A 5,715-nucleotide genomic window follows, 5' to 3' on the forward strand; every position below is an offset into this window, starting at 1 on the left:
GTTCTCTTGTGATCTTGTAGTTCTCTTGTGATCTTGTAGTTCTCCTGTGATCTTGTAGTTCTCCTGTGATCTTGTAGTTCTCCTGTGATCTTGTAGTTCTCTTGTGATCTGGTAGTTCTCTTGTGATCTTGTAGTTCTGTGATCTTGCAGTTATCTTGTGATCTTGTAGTTCTCCTGTGATCTGGTAGTTCTCTTGTGATCTTGTAGTTCTCTTGTGATCTTGTAGTTCTCTTGTGATCTTGTAGTTCTCCTGTGATCTTGTAGTTCTCCTGTGATCTGGTAGTTCTCTTGTGATCTTGTAGTTCTCTTGTGATCTTGTAGTTCTCCTGTGATCTTGTAGTTCTCCTGTGATCTGGTAGTTCTCTTGTGATCTTGTAGTTCTCTTGTGATCTTGTAGTTCTCCTGTGATCTTGTAGTTCTCCTGTGATCTGGTAGTTCTCCTGTGATCTTGTAGTTCTCCTGTGATCTTGTAGTTCTCCTGTGATGTTGTAGTTCTGTGATCTTGTAGTTCTCCTGTGATCTTGTAGTTCTCCTGTGATCTTGTAGTTCTCCTGTGATCTTGTAGTTCTCCTGTGATGTGTGTACAGCTGCTCATGGATCCAGAAACAGATCCAATGTGAAGAGATTTGGGGTGATAATGCTTTCCTTCACATTTCCTTCAAAGTTAAGAATCATGTATTTAGATGTCTGATGTCACCACGCACACAGATACTCGCTGAGCAGCAGCAGCAGCTTTGTCCATTAGCTGAAGAGAAATTCTCCATCTGAAATTATACTTTCTCAATTTCTTGTTCACAACCAGCACCAGCTCTGCAGCTCGGTTCCTTGACTTGTTTCCTTATTCAAGAAGACAAGAAGTGGAAGAGAGGAGAGGTTCAGCTTGTTTAGTTGATTGTATTCTTTGACCCCAAAAAAGGTCACGAGGGATTACTGGAGAGAAAAGAGAGGAAGTTAGTAGATCATTAGAATAATATAATCATGATCACCAGCCCTGTTTCAATGTTGAAATCAGAGTTCGTGCTCACTGGAACATGATCCCATCGTGATGATATGTCCGGCATGCGGGAGAGAAATATCCTTCCTGGATTTGGAAGAGCAGCGAATAGTGAGAGAGGAAGTGCTTTTAAAAAAGAGGTGGAGTCAGGTGTTTAGAGGAGCATGCAGGAGGTGAGTTTGTGATGGAAAGGGGCACTAATGGAGGTCAGAACCATTAGCTTAGAAACCTGGATGTGGACAGCAGGCCAAAGCATCAGGGAGAGAGAGAGGCACCTTAAGGTTGGTACAAAGCAGGACAAAAAAAGAGACTCAAGGACCGCTGGATCAGCAGAAGAGCAGAAATATTAAATAGTGAACTTTAAGAACAGTAAATGGTTGAATGTTACACACACACACATGGACACACACACACACACACACTGGCGAGTCAACTTTCATTCCGCTGGGCTTTATCTGGAAGAAGTAGTGATTGGTGTTCAGCAGAGCAGAGAACAGAAACACTGTTATCTACCAGTGTTCCAACAATGCTTCACTTCTGCCTCCACGTCTCACACACACACACACACACACACACACACACACACACACACACACACACACACTATTGACAGCGTTGGATTTAAGTGCACTCCTCTGACTTGTGTTGTCAGGATTACCAAAGTGAGGACAGAAGAAGTGAGTGTGTTTACGTGGCCTTTAGTTGAGTGTGCATCGTGGATTGCATCACCTGTATTAAACAGAACAATCCTCACTGCTCTGATAACTATTTCTCCTCTCTCAGCATCCACAACTACGACTGACTCCCAGGAAACCCTTTGGAGCCTGTTGTGGCGGCTGCATTAAAAACATGTGGTCGACGTACACGCTTAAGGATTCTGTCATGTTGTGGGACAGGTATTTTGGGCTTGGTTAGTCACCAGATGAAGCAGACAGATACAGGAAGGTCAGGTGCCCGGTAGCTTCTGAGGAAGGACTTGGAGAGCTGGGATTGGAGAGTTGGACTTCGAGAGCTTGATTTGGAGAACGGGGCTTGGAGAACTACAGCTGGATTTGGAGAGCTGGATTTGGAGAGCTGGACTTGGAGAACTGGACTTGGAGAGCTTGACTTGGAGAACAGGACTTGGAGAACGGGGCTTGGAGAGCTGGACTTGGAGATCTGGACTTGGAGAGCTGGACTTGGAGATCTGGACTTGGAGAGCTTGACTTGGAGAACAGGACTTGGAGAACGGGGCTTGGAGAGCTGGAGTTGGAGATCTGGACTTGGAGAGCTGGATTTGGAGAGCTGGACTTGGAGAGCTGGACTTGGAGAGCTGGACTTGGAGAGCTTGATTTGGAGAACAGGGCTTGGAGAACTGGACTTGAAGAGCTGGACTTGGAGAACGGGACTTGGAGAGCTGGACTTGGAGAGCTGGACTTGGAGAGCTGGACTTGGAGAATGGGACTTGGAGAACTGGACTTGGAGAACTGGACTTGGAGAGCTGGACTTGGAGAACTGGACTTGGAGAGCTTGATTTGGAGAGCTGGACCTATAGAACTGGATTTGGAGAGCTGGACTTTGAGAGCTGGACTTGGACAGCTTGACTTGGAGAGCTGGACTTTGAGAGCTGGACTTGGACAGCTTGACTTGGAGAGCTGGACTTGGAGAGCTGGACTTATAGAGCTGGATTTGGAGAGCTGGACTTGGAGAGCTGGATTTGGAGAGCTGGACTTATAGAGCTGGATTTGGAGAGCTGGACTTGGAGAGCTGGATTTGGAGAGCTGGACTTGGAGAGCTGGATTTGGAGAGCTGGACTTATAGAGCTGGACTTGGAGAGCGGGGCTTGGAGAGCTGGACTTGGACAGCTTGACTTGGAGAGCTTGACTTGGAGAGCTGGACTTGGAGAGCTGGATTTGGAGAGCTGGACTTGGAGAGCTGTATTTGGAGAGCTGGACTTGGAGAGCTGGGCTTGGAGAGCTGGATTTGGAGAGCTTGACTTGGAGAGCTGGACTTGGAGAGCTGGATTTGGAGAGCTGGATTTGGAGAGCTTGACTTGGAGAGCTGGACTTGGAGAGCTGGACTTATAGAGCTGGATTTGGAGAGCTTGACTTGGAGAGCTGGACTTGGAGAGCTGGATTTGGAGAGCTGGATTTGGAGAGCTTGACTTGGAGAGCTGGACTTGGAGAGCTGGACTTATAGAGCTGGACTTGGAGAGCGGGGCTTGGAGAGCTTGATTTCTGATCCAGACTGGAGTATTATATAGTAGTTCCTCTTCTTGGCTGAAATGCCTCCTCAGTGTCAGAGGTTTCTATTTTCAAAAAGGGGGTTGAAGAACTTTAAACAACTCAAAGTAATCTGGTGTCACATTATTTAAACTTCCAGTGATGTCATGACACCGGGGACCAGGTAGCCTTCCATGAAACGCTCCATGTAGGAAAACAAACATACTAAAGGATGAATAAAGTTTTATTAGTGGAATATTTGTGGAAACTGGCACAAACTGAAGTTTGCTGAACAAGAAATGAAATGTGACCCCGGTCCTATAGCCGCTGCCTTAGCTTGTAGACTTTTGTGTATCGTCACACTGTGGGTTGAAAATAACTCTGTCAGTGTGACGTGTGAGATGAAGCCAATGAAATCATGCAGCTCCCTATTGAACCCCTCTGAGGGAGCACCAGGCTGTGAAGTCGATGTAGGAACAGTCAATGATGCTGCTGCTGTTTTCCATCACTGTCTGTCTTTAGGAGGCTTAAAGATTCTGTATCAACAACAAAAGAAAGAAACAAGCCAGTTAGCATCCTCAAACAACAGCTGATATGATACCAACCTGTATGTGTGTGTGTGTGTGTGTGTGTGTGTGTGTGTGTGTGTGTGTGTGTGTGTGTGTGTGTGTGTGTGTGTGTGTGTGTGTGTGCATCATGGACAGACATGTGACATCAGTTGGACTAAAGTCTACCTTCAGCGCTCTGTTATGTATGTAAATGTAGGTCGTCTCTGTGTACACGGACTGCTGCCGTCAGTGTCTCCCCGGCTGCTCAGGGAAAACCCTCTGGCCTGTTTTTACCCACAAAGTCGTTTGCGCTGCCGGTGGTCGCTGGTGAGGCTGCTGATTGGATTGGCTCGTCTAAGTAATGAGCTCATGGCCATAAAGCTGCTAAAGTCATTAACCTTATGGAGCCCGCTTTAATGGACCGCCATATTCTGGCATGGATCTCTGCCACCAAGGACCATAAAGAGCAATCTCCACGGTCTCCTGACCAGGGCCCTGCTTTTAGCCTCATACCTCCACCCCCCCCCCCCCCCCTGCATATATCCAACTCTGACTGCAGCGCTCAGCCCCATCATGCCCTGCAAAGAGGCAATAGGCAATAAAGAGAATTATATTAAGCAACCATTTGAGATCCCATTAGGCTTTGGTTAGCTGGAGCTTCAGGTTGGGAGATGAGAGAGGTTGATGCATTGCTTTGTCTCATGTAGTGGACAGGGTGACATCACAGTATCAGGCTGTGACTTCTGTCCTCAGGTGGACAAACCAAAACTGCTCCGTGTCAAACAAGTGGAGATTTATTCTGGACATTGTTTTGTGCTGATGTAGGCGCCCCTTGTGGACCAAGAAGCATGCTTGCTTAGCTTGTTTTATTTCAAAACAGCTCATCCTGCTGTCTTTTAATAGTCAAATGTTTCTCTCAATGAGAACACTAGCTGTGGGGGACGTCGATCAGCGTCTCATCTGATGCCCAGACGCTGGACGCAATTACAGGTGCTGAAAGTTTCACATAGAAATGGTACAGCTTGTCACAAATGGTTGGTTTGCTTTCATCCATCCATAATTGTTACGAGGGGGCTGGAGACAATCCCAGCTGTTATTGGGCCAGAGGTGGGGTTACACCCTGGACTCTTCACCAGCCAGTCACAGGGCTGACAACCAGACACACTCACATTCACACCTACAGATAATTTAGAGTCAGAAGTTGACCTAACGAGCATGTCTTTGGACTGTGGGAGGAAGACGGAGAACCAGGAGAGAACCCACACATGAACGAGGAGAACATGCAGACTCCACACAGAGAGACTCCTGAAGGACGGGGATTCAAACCAGGAACCTCCTCACAGAGAGACTCCTGAAGGACGGGGATTCAAACCAGGAACCTCCTCACAGAGAGACTCCCGTCAGACGGGGATTCAAACCAGGAACCTCCTCACAGAGAGGCTCCTGAAGGACGGGGATTAAAACCAGGAACCTCCTCACAGAGAGACTCCTGAAGGACGGGGATTCAAACCAGGAACCTCCTCACAGAGAGACTCCTGAAGGACGGGGATTCAAACCAGGAACCTCCTCACAGAGAGACTCCTGAAGGACGGGGATTCAAACCAGGAACCACCTCGCTGTGAGGGGACGGCACTAACCACTACATTAGTATTTTCATCCCATATTGAACGTGCTGGTTTGATAGAAGAGGAAATGTTTAAGTTTTGGGATCAGAGGTCGGATCGACTCTCACAGAAGTCTTAACTCTGATTGATCGAGGTTAGACGGCGAGGAGGAACAACCTGGGGTCTTCTGTAGAACACATCATTCTGAGAGAAGCAGTGTGTCTCTGTGTGAGCAGTACTCTGCTGGAGGGAAGCATCACTCAATTATCCTTCATCCCGCCTGGATTTCACCGGCCGTTTGGGAATTCAATCCAGCAGCGCTCCAATCAGCAGCTTGCTCCTGTGACCTGTAGCGCCTGCAGGCTGTC

Source organism: Labrus bergylta, chromosome 3 (assembly GCF_963930695.1).
Source record: "Labrus bergylta chromosome 3, fLabBer1.1, whole genome shotgun sequence".
Taxonomy (NCBI): Eukaryota; Metazoa; Chordata; class Actinopteri; order Labriformes; family Labridae; genus Labrus; species Labrus bergylta.